This window comes from Carassius carassius, chromosome 2 (genome assembly GCF_963082965.1).
Source record: "Carassius carassius chromosome 2, fCarCar2.1, whole genome shotgun sequence".
Classification (NCBI taxonomy): Eukaryota; Metazoa; Chordata; class Actinopteri; order Cypriniformes; family Cyprinidae; genus Carassius; species Carassius carassius.
The window spans coordinates 26,810,692-26,831,499 of record NC_081756.1 but is presented as its reverse complement, the minus strand read 5'-3'; the positions used below and the strand labels follow the sequence as shown (position 1 = coordinate 26,831,499).

Here is a 20,808-nt window from a genome sequence, read left to right as displayed (position 1 = left end):
CTCGAAGTAGATTGGTCTATCGAAGCGATATCCCATATTCGTCGGTCACCGACGTGGCGTCTCCGTTCCCTCCTTCAGGGAACGAGGGTTACCATACGTAACCGAGACGTTCTCGTTGATTCTTCAGTATCTCAGCAAACCTGTTTGGCATTTTTGAAATTGTTTATTCATAAATATAATTATTAATTTGGTCACAATGGTTTATAAAGTTGCATTATCGACAGTTCACCCAAAAATGAAAAATCACCCTCATGTCGTTCCAAATCATAGTTTTAAAAAAAAAAAAAAAAAAAAGAAGAAGAAGAATAAGCCGCATAGGATTTCTTTGACTTTCATTGTATGGAACACTGACACACTTTTGTTCTGTATTCTGCTGAAAGTTTGGAAGACATAAGAGTGAGTAAAGTAATTAGTTTTGGGTCAACTACCTTTTTATTATTGTCATGATTAACAAGGTTCTGATAATGGGCTTATACTGAAATAAGAAACACTTGGTGTAATAAATGGTCTGGAAGCTAAAAAGTATAAATCATATTTCACAATAATGAGAGGTCATATTAACACACTGAGCCCAATTAGCATTAGGGTGGATGACATGGCTGAAAAGGTTAAGGAGAAAATCTAACAGTAGCAATAAGAACATGGTTCACAAGTTTGTTTATTTGGTCTTTAAACTCTCCTGGCCCATCCAATTACTGTTTTAAAAAGTAGAGGAACATGAGAACATTGGTCTTTTTATATAACCCGAATTCCGGAAAAGTTGGGACGTTTTTTAAATTTTAATAAAATGAAAACTAAAAGACTTTCAAATCACATGAGCCAATATTTTATTCACAATAGAACATAGATAACATAGCAAATGTTTAAACTGAGAAAGTTTACAATTTTATGCACAAAATGAGCTCATTTCAATTTTGATTTCTGCTACAGGTCTCAAAATAGTTGGGACGGGGCATGTTTACCATGGTGTAGCATCTCCTTTTCTTTTCAAAACAGTTTGAAGACGTCTGGGCATTGAGGCTATGAGTTGCTGGAGTTTTGCTGTTGGAATTTGGTCCCATTCTTGCCTTATATAGATTTCCAGCTGCTGAAGAGTTCGTGGTTGTCTTTGACGTATTTTTCGTTTAATAATGCGCCAAATGTTCTCTATAGGTGAAAGATCTGGACTGCAGGCAGGCCAGGTTAGCACCCGGACACTTCTACGACGAAGCCATGCTGTTGTTATAGCTGCAGTATGTGGTTTTGCATTGTCCTGCTGAAATAAACAAGGCCTTCCCTGAAATAGACGTTGTTTGGAGGGAAGCATATGTTGCTCTAAAACCTTTATATACCTTTCAGCATTCACAGAGCCTTCCAAAACATGCAAGCTGCCCATACTGTATGCACTTATGCACCCCCATACCATCAGAGATGCTGGCTTTTGAACTGAACGCTGATAACATGCTGGAAGGTCTCCCTCCTCTTTAGCCCGGAGGACACGGCGTCCGTGATTTCTAACAAGAATGTCAAATTTGGACTCGTCTGACCATAAAACACTATTCCACTTTGAAATAGTCCATTTTAAATAAGCCTTGGCCCACAGGACACGACGGCGCTTCTGGACCATGTTCACATATGGCTTCCTTTTTGCATGATAGAGCTTTAGTTGGCATCTGCTGATGGCACGGCGGATTGTGTTTACCGACAGTGGTTTCTGAAAGTATTCCTGGGCCCATTTAGTAATGTCATTGACACAATCATGCCGATGAGTGATGCAGTGTCGTCTGAGAGCCCGAAGACCACGGGCATCCAATAAAGGTCTCCGGCCTTGTCCCTTACGCACAGAGATTTATCCAGTTTCTCTGAATCTTTTGATGATGTTATGCACTGTAGATGATGAGATTTGCAAAGCCTTTGCAATTTGACGTTGAGGAACATTGTTTTTAAAGTTTTCCACAATTTTTTTTACGCAGTCTTTCACAGATTGGAGAGCCTCTGCCCATCTTTACTTCTGAGAGACTCTGCTTCTCTAAGACAAAGCTTTTATAGCTAATCATGTTACAGACCTGATATCAATTAACTTAATTAATCACTAGATGTTCTCCCAGCTGAATCTTTTCAAAGCTGCTTGCTTTTTTAGCCATTTGTTGCCCCCATGCCAACTTATTTGAGACCTGTAGCAGGCAATAAATTTTAAATGAGCTAATTAAGTGGATAAAAGTGTAAAATTTCTCAGTTTAAACATTTGCTACGTTATCTATGTTCTATTGTGAATAAAATATTGGCTCATGTGATTTGAAATTCCTTTAGTTTTCATTTTATTAAAATTTAAAAAACGTCCCAACTTTTCCTGAATTCGGGTTGTACATGAAATATGTGTGCATTATGCACAGAGAGTTTCTGTCTGTTTTGTGATATGTGCATATATGAGTTTAGCACAACAAGATGTGTTTAGCACATTTCATATACAAATGGCATCATACTATAAATAAGGGAAACAAATAAATGTATCTATATACATACTGATTAAATATAATTTTCTCACTGATTTTGCTTGTCGAGTGAAGATTTGAGACAGGCCTTTTATTGTTTAGTATGGAGATTACTCTTTTTTTTTAGGAGGGGCTACACAACTGCAGTTTTACAGTTGTACACACACACACACACACACACACACATTTAGTTATCTAGGCAGATAAACACAGAAGGATATGGGCAGTTTTTCTTAGTCGCTTTGGTACATTTCTCGAATCGTCCTTGACATTTGCAAAACAGTAAGTACATTTCTCAAAACAACTCATACAAATAGCAGACTTCCCAGTTATGCCTTTACTAGTGGTCTGACCCAAAAAATAATAATAATAAACCCTTTACAATGTTATTGTGATATAGAATAGGAAAAAGAAATATGGCCACAAAGATGAAAATAAAAAATAAATCCATTGTCAGAATTTGTAACTCTTGTGTTGTTCTCTGTCTATACAGTATAATGTTTTCAACAGAAGATTCATGAGATGAACCTTTGAGCTATTTCAGAGAAGTGGTTTATCATTGTTTGATCTACATTCTCTTCATTAGTCAAGGTTCACTTGCACAATTCATGCCAAATGTACAAAAAATCTAATAATAATGTGTAAAAAAAAAAAAATTGCTTGGCAGTTTATGACAACTAGATTAACCATTTTGCATTTAATGACTTATACAATGAACTAAAGACTAGATGTTTTGAGACTATTGCACAGAAAGTCTCTAGGTTACGCATGTAACCATGGTTCCTTGAGGAAAACGAGACACTGCGTCGAAAACGCTATGGGGAACGCGCTTAGCATGAGCGACTCTGAATATCATGTGTAATCTGTCTAGTGGAAGAGCGTGACGTCACGGGCGGGGTGACGTAAGCAACCAGGATGCTATAAAAGCACATGCCACACAGCTGGCATCAGCTTCGCGTACCAGCAAGCGCAGGCAGGGGTGCCAGGGGTATGGCATCAAGATGCAGCGTCTCATTCCCTCGAGGAACCATGGTTACATGTGTAACCTAGAGATGTTCCTCTTCAGGAACTCGAGCTGCATCAAAATGCTCGAACAAGCTGATGAACAAGCTGCCATACCCCGTGTGGAGTGAGCCTTGACTCCCAACAGCGGGGGAAGACCAGAGGACTAATAGGTGGTGTTGATAGCCTCAACTATCCAACGGCTAAGAGTCTGCTTAGATGCAGGAAAGCCCCTTTTGGGGGGACCGTAGCACACTAGCAATTGGTCCGATTTTCTCCACAGGGTAGCTCTGTGGATGTATGTGTCTAACGCTCAAGCTGGATACATACAATTAGCTTCATCTGGTCGGATTCCTGGAAGGGAGGAAGGCAGAAGGCCTGCAGTACTATTGGTTGTGGTGTGACAGAGGGAATTTTAGGAACACAACCCGCTCGAGGGTATAGAAGTGCTTTGGCCATGCCTGGCGCAAAGTGAAATGAGTAGGGGCCACTGAGAGGGCCTGAAGATCTCTAACTATCCCCAGAGGGGTAATAGCCAACAGCTCAGATGTCTATCTGATATATCTTGGATCAGCTCGAATGGAGCTTTACAGAGCCTCTAACACCACGACCAAGTCCCAGGGAGGGACATGGTAACGTACTGGAGGCCTCAGCCTCAGCGCACCGCAGAGGAAACTTATCAGTAGGGGGTGTCTTCCCACTGATTGTCCACCGAGAGGGACATGGTAGGCGGCAATGGCCGCCACGTAAACCTTTAAGGTGGAGTGGGTCAACCCTGCAGAGAACCTGGTTTGTAGAAACTCCAGAACTGTACTGACTGTGCCGTAAGCTGGGTCATGCTGGCAGTCTCTGCCCCATGAGGTGAAGAGTTTCCATCTCAGGCCATACAATTTCCTCATTGAGAAAGTTCTGGACTGGAGGATGGAATCAACAACCTTGGTTGACAGACCAGATGCTATGAGCTGTATCCCCTCAGGGGCCACACCATAGTCTCCATAACTCCGGGCGTGGGTGAGCTATTGTGCCCCGAGCCTGAGAGAGTAGATCTGTCCTGATTGGAATCTCCCATCGAGAGCCATCGTGGAGATTAGATCTGAGAGCCATACTCGGCCCAGCCAGAACAGGGCTACTAATAGAAGACGTACAGACAAAGTCTCGGCCAAGTCTGTACCATAGCGTACAGTCTGAGAGGAGCTGGATGAACTAGATAGAACCAGAGGGGACATTGCAATGTCTCTTGAGGTGCAAAGAGGTCCAAAAACTCTCCATATCTGCTTCACCACCTTGGGGTGAAGTCTCCATTCCCCGGGCCTCGGCCCCTGTCTCTACAGTATGTCTGCTCCAACATTCAACCTCCCAGGAATAAACACTGTTCTGAGCGAGAGGAGTTTATCCTGGGACCACAGAAGGATCTGGTGTGCCAGCTTGTACAAGGGGCATGAACGCAGACCTCTAAATATTCTAATGCTCGATGCACAGCTAGCTTCTCTAGACAACTGATATGATATGTCAGATGGAGACTGCTCCACAGACCACGGGCAGGGTGGCCACTCATGCAGTCGTGACCGACACGTGTCAGGACTTCTTGGCCGAGGACCTCCCAGCCTGAAGTACAGCCCTCAGATCCGGCTTAGGCTGGGAAACCCTGGCCCAGAGCATTGCTTCAGCCTCCGGTCCCGACGCGGGGGAGTGCGGGCGGCAACGCTCTGATTCTGCCCATCCCTATATGAGGAGCCGGTACACTGGGAGGCCTGCTCCCGCCCAGCAGCCCCTCCAGTATATATAACTTCTCAAAGTGAGATAAATGTCATTATATTCCTCAGAATTTAATGCAATCAGACGAGTAAACATGGTCTGGCTTGTGATACAATTCATATAAATAGTGATATATCTGACTTCTCATAGTCAGGTAAACACTAAATTTAATTCCTCAGAATGAAATGGAGTCAAACAAGCAGACAAGATAACATGGTCTGGCTTGTGATACAATTCATTTCCAAATGTCTAATAGTCAGATAAATGCTGAATTTAATTCCTCAGAATTAAATGCAGCTAACCAATCAGTAAACACGGTCTGGTTTGGTAAGATTCACATCAAAACTGAAAGTGATGTAATACAAGCGTTGCCTCGCAGCGTGCGAGCCACTTAGTCACACAAACAATATTAATCTCCTCAGAGATAAATAGCTGCTGCTGCGAGTTCACAGTCAGAGGGGGAAGGAACCACAGCGTGGGCTTCCGAGCATCGAGAACGAACTTTAGATCTAGGGAACATGGGTGGAGATAGAAAAGCCGTCTTCAGCCTGTCCCCACATATGCGAGAAGCACAGTCAGCCCCCTTATTATCCCCCGAAAGCGGAACCGACACCGCGAGGAACGCTGGCGAAGACTCCCTCTCGAGGAGAGCCCTCCGGGAACAAAGCATCCGCGCTGGCCGTACACAGTGCAGGCAGTCGGCTCCCTCAAGAGCCGAAACAGCTTGCTTCGATCCCAGGCAGACCGAGCACAGACTGAGTGTATCCCCACTTGTGATGTAGCAAGGGCAGGGATGAACACACAATCTGAAACGCAATCTGGATTCGCCTTTCAGATGTCTCGTCTTAGCTTTGATCTTTGACTATTGCTTACTCTTTGAGGAACTAATAGTGACAAACAACAATAAATAAGGCCTGGTTCACACCGGACGCCGAAGCGGCGCGGAACGGAGGCCGCTTCCTTTCGGCACCCATGTTAACCTATGGTGTCGTTCACACCAGACGCGGAGACGCAGTTTCGGCGTCTTGTCTATTTTTTGCGCGAGCCGCGAGCGATCCGCGTGAATTCCGGCAGGAAGTCACACCAAGAAACACGAGACAATCTGGTCAATTGTCAAAATATAAGCAATTTTCAAATTAAAATACCGCGAGTGACAAATGCGATCATATTTGTGTATCTAAACAGACTAGAAAGATGAAAAAAAAAAACACAACACACGCACGCACATGGTTAACTTCATAACTTCTTGGTTACAGAAACATGGTGTATTCATTTTATGAGGTTATTTACTTACCCATGATGTGCTCTGAATAAACAACAACTGAGCAGAAGTGCTTGTCGACCGCCGCGGAGAATACGCGTCTGGTGTGAACAGGCAGGCGCCGGACCGCGCGTGATTTTCCGTTCCGCGCCGCTTCAGCGTCCGGTGTGAACCAGGCCTAAGACTGACAAGACAGAATAACATGCACACACAGAGCGCTTGCTGAAAGACACGAAGCTGACGCCAGCTGCGCGGCATGTGCTTTTATAGCTTCCTGGTCGCTTATGTCACCCTGCCAGTGATGTCATGCTCTTCCATTAGACAGATTACACACTATGTTCAGGGTCGCTCATGCTAAGCACGTTTCCCATAGCGTTTTCGATGCAGCTCAAGTTCCTGAAGAGGAACTATATAATACATTTTGAGCAACATGACATTAGCAACTGATAATGTAGGAAACCGCAGATAAATATGCATAATCAATTGCACAAATGTACAAAAGTAATCGCAACTTGTTCAAAAGAATGAGAAACTGGTTTTATGATGTGTGTAAATGACCAGATGATGTGGAGGTTGTACAAGTAGTTTTGAGAATATCATTTCTGATTTGAGAAATGCACCAAAGTGACAGAGAAAAACTGTAAAACTAGGCACTGTTACTCCAGTGTTTTGTAAATAGAACAAAATAAGTTGTGTATTGTCTAGACAGACACAAAAAGAAATCTTAAATTTCCAAAAAAATTTACAATAAAATGCTTAGAAAACAAAGAACTGGGTGACTGGACAATAAGGTCTGAATTAATTACACAAGTTATAAACTTCAGTGTGACCTAAAGTCCTGGAGAAGGAGAATCTGACCCACTGTGAACCGCTGTAATTCTGCTTTCAGAAAAATGAAATTCAGGTTATTTGTTCATAAGTGATTGAATATAAATAATATAACAGTATCTGTTTTGTCCTCATCGGTTTCTCATTGATGTCTCCAATCAGATTATACTGGTTTTTCCATATTGTTTGTGTATTGTTCCTGCTCTGTCTGTTACCTAACAAAACGGAAAAAGAGGAAGCTACAGAAACACTGGGTTCCTGCTTATTCAAGTGACGTTTGTGAATGTCTCTGCTATTGTTTCAGGGAAAGCTGTTATCAGTCAGTCTCATAGGGCATATTTTTTTTGTTCACACATAGTAGATGAAGAACGACGTGGGATCTGACGTTGTGGCAGCGGCCGGAGAACTCTATCACAGGGACTGTGTATATGTGATTATCTTAGGTGATGCATTTGTCTTTCTTGGAGTTATCGCTGCATTCAGTAAACAATATCACTGCCATAAAAAGTGATAGTGAAAACTTTGGGGCAAAGAAACAAAACAGTTGTCACAGTAACAATTTTTTACATTTATTTCCAACATTGGCTTTGTGTCATATCTATTCAGCCTGCACAGTGTAAAGATACATGTGTCATCCATACATGTATATTGATATACATTTCTCTTTGAATCTTCTATGGAAAATCCAATTTTACACACCAGGGCTTCTTTGTATTATTTTCAAAGAGCCCAGTTTTCATAAAGACGTTCCAGGCTTTATTTACCCGTAAATACAGTGTGCTACTGAGCGGCACGTAGGGTGCAGCATATTGATCCATCAAATAAATTAGCAGCTATTGTATACTGTAGCTCATCAGATCAGTGGTCACTAGTAATGTTGAAGAGTTAATCTAGTTTACTAAGGTAGGGAAAATAACTACAGTTTCTGTTGTTGTGTAATGGCTACAGTCCCACACCTGCTCTACAGTGATTGAATATATAATTACAGACTTGGACATGGTTGTCTGTTAGAATGAGATGCTGTGTAATCATAGAGCTGCTCACAGTTAACCAATGCACAGACACACTCTTCAGTTCTCCCCAATCCAAAAGGCCAGTTTCCCTGAGGCTATCAAGAATAAAAGGAAAAGGATAGAACTTCAACACTCATAAAAAAGGAAGTGCATGACAGAGCAGAGCACTTTATAATGACTGATCAAGTATAAATAAGCTCAGTGGTCAGATCATTGTCTCAAAAAAGGGTCTTGATGTGGTCATTAGATTCAGACATGCCTTATCCTTCTGAGGTATTTCAGCACGCTTCCATATTCCTTCCACCTCCAATAAATGGTATTAGGTTTTATTCTCACTCTTTTGGTGCTCTTCTTTTATGGCTGAGGATAAATGCGTGTTCAAAAACAGTTGTCTCCATCATTCATCCACTGATCTTTTTTTTTCTTTTTCTTTTTCTTTTTCACAGCTTCATATCCTAAAGGGATAAGAACAAATACATGGGTCATGATAACCTATTAATTCAAAGGTAAGTGTATTACAGTAACAAACAGGTATAAAATATTTACTTCAGATTTATTTTATAGCTTATTTATTTGATTAAAAAAAAGTATGAAGGCCTTGTCAAACCCTTGAATACACTGAAGGACTTCATCCAAAGGCATTGCTTTCTATAATATATGTAATCCACTTGAGAAATTCTCAAAAGCAGTTTTTTTTTTCTTCCTTTTCTTTTCTTTTTTTTCATTACTACAGTCAAGTGAAAATAGGCAAGGCTTTGAAGTTATCACTTAAATAACTTAATAAAATAACATTTATTAATAATGTTGGAAACAATATGAGCAATAAAACTAGGTGAGAGAGGAGAACAAAATTAACTGAAATATTCATAATCTCACATTATTTTATGTGCACACTGCGTATCTGTAATTCATCAAAGGCTGCATTTCAACCCCCTTAATTGACTTCCCATTCACAGGTGAATATGAAAGAAGGTATTTCAGTAGTTCTAATCCAATGAAAAAGAGGAAATAGGGTACACAAACTAAAACTAAACTAAAAGGGAACTAAAACTCTGAAAGTTTAAGGGGCTGTGCCCCCAACCCCCACCCCACTTTGACATAAAAGGCATCATCTATAAATTTGTTTTGAAGTTATGGCAGGACATGCAGAGTATTTTCTCAGCTGTCTGATCCAGGCCCTGTAGCTATGGGGGTCAAAATCATACTGCACATGAGAAAGGAGATCTAAAGCCTTTCAAAGCATATGAAGGCTTTGTGAGAATTATTGCATTCACGTTCCAAATCATTAGACACATGGCTTAAAGACTAATATTAAGGAAACAACTTGTTTATATACACAGCTTCTTTAAATTGAACATGTGAATTTCAGCAGTAAAATGTGGCCTTGCTCTGAGCATTTTGCATCATGAATCAGCACTGTAATGACATTTAGTGGTCAAACTAATTATTTTAGGAATAACACTAGCATTCAAAAGTCTGGGGTCAGTCTTTGATGTATGATGATTCTTCAGAAATCATTCTAAAATGCTGATTTGCTGCTCATAACCAAATCTACTTAATGATTTTATAGAAATTGCATTTGATTATTAAAATAAAGTCTAACAATATTTTCAAAAAGTGACTTAAGGAACTTCATGAGACAAATATTTTTAGTGTGAAAATAGTTAAGGATAGAAAAAATGAGAATCATCACAGATGCATTTGATAGGCTGATTAATTTTTATACACTGTGAGCCAACAAATCCCAGGCAGATGGTCTGCCATAGTTAGGCTTACTGTGCTATGTAGATAGGATGTTCAATACAGCTATATGGCAGGAATATTTTGGTTTTGCTTTCCTTCTTGAGACATGGGCTGGGGAAAAAGTCCAAGAGAATCATTTCACATGTATTTCAATTTAAATTTACAACGTTTAGCTTGCTGTTTGTGCACACATTAAAGTTTCATCCTGGCACCTGTAGACCGCTAGCAGTAAATGGTAGCAGTATTGTGCAAGTTTCACACCACACATTACTCAAGGATTCCCCGACTTCAGTCCTGCTCAGCGACTGTGAGAAAAGACAGAATGCATAAAATTATTGAAAATAATTTATTGAAAGCTACTACAAGCTGCATGTGTCTTTTCATAATTTTAAATAAGTTTGTACTATATATTGTTTTATGTCAAATTAATCTGTATCTAAAGTTAAGAAGATTTCAAGCAAATTAAATTGCTTGTACAAAATAAATGTTTTTCCATCTCAATCAAAAGAAGAATTATACAGGAAACTGTAAAGAGTTCTGAATATATTTAAGTTTGGATGAAAGTACACAGTACTCTGTTCCACATAATAATTGGCAATTTTTCTCATACTCAATGCTTAGGTTTTCAAAGGTAATGAAGACTACTGGTAAGTGTTTCCTTCTGTATGAGCTTTTTAGCAAAAGTTTGTAGCAGTGTCCATATGGTGCAAAGCATTGCTTAACAGAACCTCATGTTTGCTGTTCTTTATCTAGCTAGGGCATTACCGGATAGACACTTCCAATAAAGCATTCTGTGAAAGAGGTCACTTATTTGAACTTGCAATGCAAATATATTTTATTTATTTTTTATTTTTTTTGTTGCTTGAGGGATCTACTGGAGGAGGGAGCATGTCTGGGAAGTGTTTCATCCTCTAATGGCTATAGCGCCAAGAGGCTGGTCTGCATAAACAACAGCCCGGTGCAATCAGCAAGATGGTGCACTTCTCTTCTAGGAGGACGTTGATTGTGGGCAATGTGCTTTTTCATGTCTTCCACTTCACCCTTCCCTACTGAAGTTTAAACAGAGCAATCTGTATGAACATGCTGCAATAAATAATTTCAATATCTTACTTTTTCCATGTATTTCATGTCATACATTTAGATTTTAAATGTAATAATAAATATTATTATTTTACATCTTTATTACATTTTAATTTTTTAATTAATATTTTTATTTTATTATGATTTTATCATTCTTTAAATAAGTCCAATAGTGTCACAAGTTGATCACACTCATGCTAATGGTTCTTTTACATACTGCATGGTCACAACCCTCCATTAAAAATTTAAGGATTTCAGTATTTAATATTGCTTTGAGATAAATGTGCTATGTGTTTTGAAGTGATCCCATTCCACTAGTGTAAGAACAATGCCAGAAGCCTTGCTGGTTAAAGTAAAGAAGGATGAGTTCTTTTTCTCTCAGATGAGAGCCATCTGGCTGGGAGCAAGGCCAACAGATGAGTCTTGGGAACAGGCCTCTAAGAGTTCCTGACCCTTGGTAGGATGACTATGAAAAAAACAAGGTACTGTATAAAACGCCACTGGGACCTTGAGCTGGAAAGGGATTTGGACCCGTAGATGGTGTGTGTCTCTGAAGAGCATTCGCACTTGGATTGAGGGTGAAGATTTATTAAAAAAGAAACAGACAGATGGGGGGGGGGGGGTAATTAGTGCCATGCTCTGGACATGAAAAAAAAAATTCATCCTGTGACCTAATTACAGAGTTTGTTTCGAGTGTGTATCCCTTTTCATTTCCTAATGAAGCACAATCATTGCAGTTTCTCAAAGAGCTACATCAGCAGATTCATGTTTATATTTTCCAATGCTCTTTTTAGTCTGGCACACAACAAAAGAGGTTGTTAATTTGGTTTGAAATTGATAAAACAACATTTTACCCACAGGCCCTCACTTCAAACGCAGGTTCAGTCATACTCTCTCTAGAAGACTTGCTGTGTTGCTGAACCATGGCCAGGCTGCCCATTACACTGAAGCAGCTTGAAATCCAAAGCAGCAGGAAATGAAAGCATCAGATTCCCACCCACATCCATCCATGCAGCAGCAAACTCAGCCAAGTCTCTCACAGCAGAAAATATGTGTTGCACTGTATTGGGTTATACCTCTAATCAACTCTTTCTTTTGTAAACAAAGTGGTTAATTTAATGCAAGTTCCAATATGCTACTTAATGGAAATAAAGATGTGCCATGGCACCTGATATCTGTAAGCCTGTATGCATATGTATGCTGGTGCATCAGCAGTTTGTCTAGTGTCATGGCACAAGATAAACAGGTAAATAGATACACAGCCTCAAGCTCATTGACTTTCTTATCATTAAACCAAGACATTTGTCACCTTCTGTCGTTTTAGTGCTCGGAAGGCAAAAGTCAGAACAAAATATTTACCCGCTGCCATCGGGGGAGCCGACTGCACATGTTACACACCACTGTTTTCGTGAAGGGGGAGAAGCCAGCAGCACATACATGAACCACATAAAATCTGCCATTTTTAAAAAATGACCAGAGGGAAACAACCACTTCAAACAGTGAGCACAAATGAAGAAACTGTTTAGGGGTCATATGCCCCCACAGCTTTCATTCCCTCACACCTGCAGTGCTTCGCACTCACCTCTACCTGCCTCCCATCGCTGCTCTGACCCTCGACACACCTCTTCCTTCTTTTCCTCTGTGTCTCTCTCTCTCTCCTTCATTCCACTCGGCTCTCTGCAGTCCACAACACACAGAAGGAAAACAGACACAGCAGTGCATTTTCAATTGGATCTTCAGAATTTCTGCAAAATAAAAGGGCAGCCAGACTTTGTGAAGTCATCTCACCCGGAACGAACCAACATCAGTCCCCTGCATGGTGTCCTCCATCACCAAATCCCTCCTGGCCCCTGACATTCCATACACTCTCCCTTTCAAGCTTTTCCTGCAGTGGTAAGGTAAGGCTAGCCACATGACAAGAACTGCATACAAAATTCAAGGATTTAATTCATTTACATAAGGGATGATGTACAGTCAACTGGTCATTATTGCAAAAATAAACATAATGTACAAAATAAATGTAAACTTTCAGTTGGTTATCAACTTTCTGTTTGCCTCCCTACAATCAAAAATATTGATAAAATAAAATAAAATGTAGTGTAAGAACAATGCCAGAAGCCTTGCTGGTTAAAGTAAAGAAGGAAGAGTTCTTTTTCTCTCAGATGAGAGCCATCTGGCTGGGAGCAAGGCCAACGGATGAGTCTTGGGAACAGGCCTCTAAGAGTTCCTGACCCCTAAATAAAATAAAATAAAATAAAATAATTAGTAGGGGTTTCCCAGGTGCACTTGATGGCAGTTATACAGCATTGTCATGGAGAATGGTAGATATTAGGAAATGTCTGACTGCTGAATGCCACGACTGACTTAAATTAATTCACAATCAAGTATTTCAGAAATCTGTGTAATAATGGTGGTTATTTTGTGGGAATGTTTATAGTAGCAGATTATTTGCATTGCAACTCATTTTATCAATGCATAATGTGGTCACTATAATATGAAAAAAATATAGTTCTGTTGCAATAAAGTACATCAAACATCTATAAACAAATTAGATCAGAAAGCTGTCTAAATCCTTAGCCAATAACAACAAAATATTTTTACATGAGTTGGTGAATTCTACTTGTATTAGCTTTAAGACTGTTCTAAATACAACCCGAATTCCGGAAAAGTTGGGACGTTTTTTAAATTTTAATAAAATGAAAACTAAAAGACTTTCAAATCACATGAGCCAATATTTTATTCACAATAGAACATAGATAACATAGCAAATGTTTAAACTGAGAAAGTTTACAATTTTATGCACAAAATGAGCTCATTTCAATTTTGATTTCTGCTACAGGTCTCAAAATAGTTGGGACGGGGCATGTTTACCATGGTGTAGCATCTCCTTTTCTTTTCAAAACAGTTTGAAGACGTCTGGGCATTGAGGCTATGAGTTGCTGGAGTTTTGCTGTTGGAATTTGGTCCCATTCTTGCCTTATATAGATTTCCAGCTGCTGAAGAGTTTGTGGTCGTCTTTGACGTATTTTTCGTTTAATGATGCGCCAAATGTTCTCTATAGGTGAAAGATCTGGACTGCAGGCAGGCCAGGTTAGCACCCGGACTCTTCTACGACGAAGCCATGCTGTTGTTATAGCTGCAGTATGTGGTTTTGCATTGTCCTGCTGAAATAAACAAGGCCTTCCCTGAAATAGACGTTGTTTGGAGGGAAGCATATGTTGCTCTAAAACCTTTATATACCTTTCAGCATTCACAGAGCCTTCCAAAACATGCAAGCTGCCCATACCGTATGCACTTATGCACCCCCATACCATCAGAGATGCTGGCTTTTGAACTGAACGCTGATAACATGCTGGAAGGTCTCCCTCCTCTTTAGCCCGGAGGACACGGCGTCCGTGATTTCCAACAAGAATGTCAAATTTGGACTCGTCTGACCATAAAACACTATTCCACTTTGAAATAGTCCATTTTAAATGAGCCTTGGCCCACAGGACACGACGGCGCTTCTGGACTATGTTCACATATGGCTTCCTTTTTGCATGATAGAGCTTTAGTTGGCATCTGCTGATGGCACGGCGGATTGTGTTTACCGACAGTGGTTTCTGAAAGTATTCCTGGGCCCATTTAGTAATGTCATTGACACAATCATGCCGATGAGTGATGCAGTGTCGTCTGAGAGCCCGAAGACCACGGGCATCCAATAAAGGTCTCCGGCCTTGTCCCTTACGCACAGAGATTTATCCAGTTTCTCTGAATCTTTTGATGATGTTATGCACTGTAGATGATGAGATTTGCAAAGCCTTTGCAATTTAACGTTGAGGAACATTGTTTTTAAAGTTTTCCACAATTTTTTTACGCAGTCTTTCACAGATTGGAGAGCCTCTGCCCATCTTTACTTCTGAGAGACTCTGCTTCTCTAAGACAAAGCTTTTATAGCTAATCATGTTACAGACCTGATATCAATTAACTTAATTAATCACTAGATGTTCTCCCAGCTGAATTTTTCAAAACTGCTTGCTTTTTTAGCCATTTGTTGCCCCCATGCCAACTTTTTTGAGACCTGTAGCAGGCATTAAATTTTAAATGAGCTAATTAAGTGGATAAAAGTGTAAAATTTCTCAGGTTAAACATTTGCTACGTTATCTATGTTCTATTGTGAATAAAATATTGGCTCATGTGATTTGAAATTCCTTTAGTTTTCATTTTATTAAAATTTTAAAAACGTCCCAACTTTTCCGGAATTCGGGGTTGTAATCCACTATACCTGTGTTTAAATCTTATCTAAAAACTTTTCACTTCGGCGTTTAATAATTGATTTCGCTATAGTCATGTTATGTGTATTGACATTATGCTATTAATTTTTTACTTATTGTATTTGTGCTGTTGACAGTGTACAGCATTTTGGGCGGCTTTTAGCTGTTTTTAAATGTGCTTTATAAATGAACTTGAATTTGAATCTGATTTGTGCAGCAAGTGCTGACATAACTTATCTTCTGCATTTTTCCCTTTCCTTATCTGTATGGGATGGTTTTGAGATAAAGTCTGATCATCTGTGCAAGTAGTGTACAGCATACGTACTTACTCTGCATGCAATTCATTTGATTATGCAAATTATAGAAAGAAGGTAATCCTTGTTCTAGCTGAAGGTTGTCTTTCCTATTTTACTTTACAAATTGCGTGTGGAACTTGAATGTTCACATTTAATACAGCAGCCCTATTAGAATAGTCATGACTGGGAAAAGCTATGAAATATTCCAGAAATTAAGTTTACTAAAACTGTAGTAAAAGTGTAGCTTTAAAAAAAAAAAAAAAAAAAAGTAATCTCTGCCACTATGCTGTGTGTTGTCCCCATGTTTATAGTTCCACTTTCAATTAATATTTATTACATGAACTGACAACTATTTATGACTATGTAAATAAGTAGAAGGCAATCAGTACTTCAACATTTGACCTGTGCATCAGGCTGGCTTTACTGTCTTTAATGGTTTGGTGATCTTTTGAGTTTGCATTTTGATTTTGTCAATCGTACAGTGAACTGAAATGTATCTTACCCAACCATTTTAGTGACTTCGTCAAGTCTGGTCAAGCCTTTATAAAATGAATGTCATGTTTATATTTGTCTTTTTGTTATGCCATTATTTTTCTTTCTAGAAATATTCTTTGTTTGTTTTTGTTTGTCTGTTTTTTGTTTTTTTACAAAAAATACATTTCTCCCATCATTACATTTGACAAGCTGCCTCATGTTCTTGAGCACAGTTTAGTGTTTGCTTGTTTGTTTGAAAAACAGATGCTAAGAACATGAAGAACAGATGAACTGAATTCGACTTAGGGAAAGCAAGATGCAATCTTTTTTAGCAATAAATTGATATGCATTTATTGTGCAATTTCCAAAAAAAAAAAAAAAGAATTAGAAGAAGAAGAAACCTCTATTATGCTTCTAAAAAACTATTCATAAAACACACACCAAAAAGCATGGAGATAAAAGTCCCAAAACAGACCATTAAAGTGTAACTAGATGTAATGAAAACAGCATGTTCTTCCTCCTGAGCCCAATGACTTTGTGTATATTTGCCCCAAAAGCCCTAAGTCAGTGAGCCCAGACAATGTGCTAACCTAATTGTGTTTCTGACAAGAAAATCACATCACTTAAATTAGATGTGTTAAAAATAATTATATTAATAATAAATAAATAAAAAAATATAAGGTATTTGCAAAGGCATGCTCATCACATTTATTTCTTCCACCTGTAATATTGAGGGACAGTTGGGTTCCAATTATGTGATGCAAGTCTTTTCAAGAGGACATTTCATTTTCAGGGCACCGGAGATGTGGAGGGTGAATAAGATAATTATCAGGCTCGATGCTTGTTCTGCATTAGCTCTAGTGGGAAGTGATTATGGGATACAGCTGAGTTGCAGGAATAGCTTTTGAACCATGACAATGGAGGTTATCACTGCATGATGCTAATAAGGGACTGAACACTCACATAATATGAGCAGTAAGATCAGGGCTTGATGCAAAGAGATGAGCTGAGCTTAAAGTAACAACACTCTGGATCAGCTCAACCCACAATTTGCAATGCAAGGGATATTCAAGGAGATATTTTTCAAAGCTAATAAAATTCAGTTTAAGGGGGTTAAGTGTTTCTACCCAGCAGTAACCAATGCCCTGGTTGATCCATTGGGTGGTAAATGATTAATAGCCTTTAATTAGTGTGTCTCTCTGTGCCCTTCTATGGAAAAAATAATTGTAGCTTATACAATGCTCAGAACTATTGTTTACTAGTTGTGTCAAATTAAACACACCTACATTTTGTGTTTGCCCTTATTGTCTCCCACTAGCCAATATGGTGCAACATAATTTAATGCAAACCAAGATCGATCACAATATCTTAGCTCAAAGTTAGCCTCTGGCTGTATTGTGAAAGTAAATTACCTGTACCTGAGTACACTGCTATATTTTGTGCAACCACTGAACCACTATGTTTTGGATCTAACGGCAGGGGACAAATAAACATGCAAACTGCAAATGAAATGTAATAGTTAAAAGTGGAAAGATCCTCAAGGACATTGTCTCTTTGATCTATTTGTTTCCCATGACATAGCACCCACTGGTCTCTAGAGGAATTTAGAGCTTTTGGAATGATACATGTTCCAAAATGCCTCAAGGGTGCTGCAGGCAAGTGTCACTACCCATTGGATATTCCTGGTAAGTACTTTACATGCTTCAAAGCAAAGGTCAGTCATTTGGTATGTCTTCATGCCAACCAGGAGCGCAATGCTGATTACCCAGAAACACAGTCACTCTGAAGAAGGGGGCATGCTTTAAAGGCTTTAAGGCTTCAGACATACGGGAGATAATATAATACACTAGCAGTCTATATAAAAGGCAATGAATGATTTTTTTTTTCTTTCAAATTTCAAGCATACCAGTATTTTATTATACTTTGCACCATCAATTCATTGCATCAGTCATACACTGTTATCATCTGAGCTGCCACTTAGATGCAGAACATCTTAGGTAAATTGAAAGGACGCTTCTGAATAAACTTCTACTTGACGTAATTCAGTACAGTGACTTGGATGGATGAATGAAGAAGTGCTTAAATGACATGCATTCATATTGGATGGATAAGAGTTGTCAGAGAACTTTGATTTTAACCACATGATGTCTTCTAGAAATTATTATTTCCTATTTCGCTACTCTCTCTCTCTTTGTACCTTTTCGGCAGTACAAATTATATACCTACATGGTGCTGATCATGGTGCTGTTTTCCGCCGTTTGGACACAAAGCCTCAGGGAAGCTCTGAGAAAAAGTTAGCAGTAGGCTGGGTATCCCAAATGGGTTGTACAAAAATTATTCTTTATACTGGTGGAAATATAGCTCATATATAACCCGGCTCCCTCAATGATGCATCTACAGAGGCCAGCTTGGATCCTCCCAGAAGTCAGTGGGAGACAGTCAGCCAGAACAATGGCATTAGAGCAGCTGGATGTGTTCTGAAACAGCTTTACTGATCAATATGGTTTGGTGGGGAAAGACTTATACAGTATGTGACCCTGGACCATAAAACAAGTCTTAAGTGTGAGATTTATACATCATATGAAAGCTGAATAAATAAACTTTCCATTGATGTATGGTATGTTAGGATCGGATAATATTTGGCCAATATACAACTATTTTAAAATCTGGAATATGAGGGCGAAAAAAAATCTAAATACTGAGAAAATCGCATTTCAAGTAGTCCAAATGTAGTTCTTAGCAATGCATATTACTAATTAAAAATTATGTTTTGATATACAGTACAGACCAAAAGTTTGGACACACCTTCTCATTCAAAGAGTTTTCTTTATTTTCATGACTATGACAATTGTAGAGTCACACTGAAGTCATCAAGGGCTATTTGACCAAGAAGGAGAGTGATGGGGTGCTGCGCCAGATGACCTGGCCTCCACAGTCACCGGACCTGAACCCAGTCGAGATGGTTTAGGGGTGAGCTCGACCGCAGACAGAAGGCAAAAGGGTCAACAAGTGCTAAGCATCTCTCTGGGAACTCCTTCAAGACTGTTGGAAGACCATTTCAGGTGACTACCTCTTGAAGCTCATCAAGAGAATGCCAAGAGTGTGCAAAGCAGTAATCAAAGCAAAAGGTGGCTACTTTGAAGAACCTAGAATATGACATATTTTCAGTTGTTTCACACTTTTTTGTTATGTATATAATTTCATATATAATTCCACATGTGTTAATTCATAGTTTTGATGCCTTCAGTGTGAATCTACAATTTTCATAGTCATGAAAATAAAGAAAACTCTTTGAATGTGAAGGTGTGTCCAAACTTTTGGTCTGTACTGTATGTAGGGTAGTAAAAAAACATTCTTAATGGAACTTGATCTTTATTTAATATCCAAATGATTTTTGGCATAAAAGAAAAATTGATAATTTTGACCCATACAATTGCTATTGCTAAAAATATACCCCAGTGACTTAAGACTTTTTGTGGTCCAGGGTTACATATTTATACAAAATACTAAGGTAAGCTGTTGTCAAAACCTACAAAGAACCTCTCATTCAAAGAATAAATACACACAAACACTGCCTACACTTACAATAGCACAAAATTATTTTATATACTTTCTCTCTTTTTTTTTAGCACATGGTAAACCATGACATTGCAATACCAAACAATTAACATACATACCACAGAGCACCAAACAGTATAATAACTTAGAGAAAGATTTTGTTTGTTTTAATGCAACAATTTAGTCTAAATATGAGCCAAGACTGAAATTGATTAACCACTAAATATTTAACTCTCTGGAGTCTATGGGTATTTTTGGGGCCTGGAGAAATTTTGCCATGCCCTGACATTTGTGCTTTTTTCAGTTTCTTATAAACATCTAAATGGGTAAAGTCTAATCTCACTGTAATCAGCACAAACTGGGCTATAATAATATGTGAAATGCATGCATGTACATGATTGTATTTTTATGCGTGGTTAGTGAAAAACAAAAAATGTTAAATCACTTGAATAAGGCCATAAAACACATACAGAACATTGGTTCCTGGGATTTTTGAGAACTGGAGCTTGTAGCCTAGAATTTTTCTTTCTAAATTATGTGAAAATCATCTTGTTTACTCACTCACAGAAAACAATATATTGATTTACATTTTCTAAGACACTTTTTGTTGGTAAAAGTCATATGCGAGTAGGCGTCAACTATCATGAATATCATTGTGATTTACACCTGAGAAGACAAAGGCCCGCATAATGAGCTGCATAATGAGCCTTTCAGTCATCTGTGTCAACGAAAGGGAGGAGTTACAAGAAAGAGTGTGAGCATTCAAATTCTACAACATCTGACATTTTGACAAATGAAGAAATGATGATCATGTTATCCAACTGTGTCACTGTAAAGAACTGCCATTATTAAAATAAAAGCATATTGTATTTTTCTCAGTAAGACATTTCATTAGGGTCAAAAGAAACAAGTAATTGTCTTCTAATATGAAGTGATATCAATCATTATTTTATTGCTGGACTCAGCAGTATTGTGAACAATCCAAGCATTCAGTTCCAGTTGGAGCATGTGGAAGGAAAAGAGCAATTTCCTTAGCTTAAATGGAAAGTTCTGTCATCAATCACAGATAAATTC

The 20,808-nt window shown here is 38.9% G+C and overlaps 3 long non-coding RNA genes across 3 annotated transcripts in view; 2 read left to right on the top strand and 1 right to left on the bottom strand.

The window, feature by feature from the left end:
- LOC132097641 (uncharacterized) overlaps window positions 1–20,808 on the top strand; it is a 191,564-nt gene that overhangs the window by 150,681 nt on the left and 20,075 nt on the right. The window lies entirely within an intron of this gene.
- On the top strand, window positions 6,158–6,441 carry LOC132097633 (uncharacterized). The gene is made up of 2 exons (XR_009422769.1): window positions 6,158–6,242; window positions 6,274–6,441. It is a non-coding gene; the product is annotated as an uncharacterized LOC132097633 (long non-coding RNA).
- LOC132097627 (uncharacterized) lies at window positions 7,944–13,235 on the bottom strand. The gene is made up of 3 exons (XR_009422768.1): window positions 12,942–13,235; window positions 12,736–12,830; window positions 7,944–8,753 (listed from the first exon to the last, which is right to left on the bottom strand). It is a non-coding gene; the product is annotated as an uncharacterized LOC132097627 (long non-coding RNA).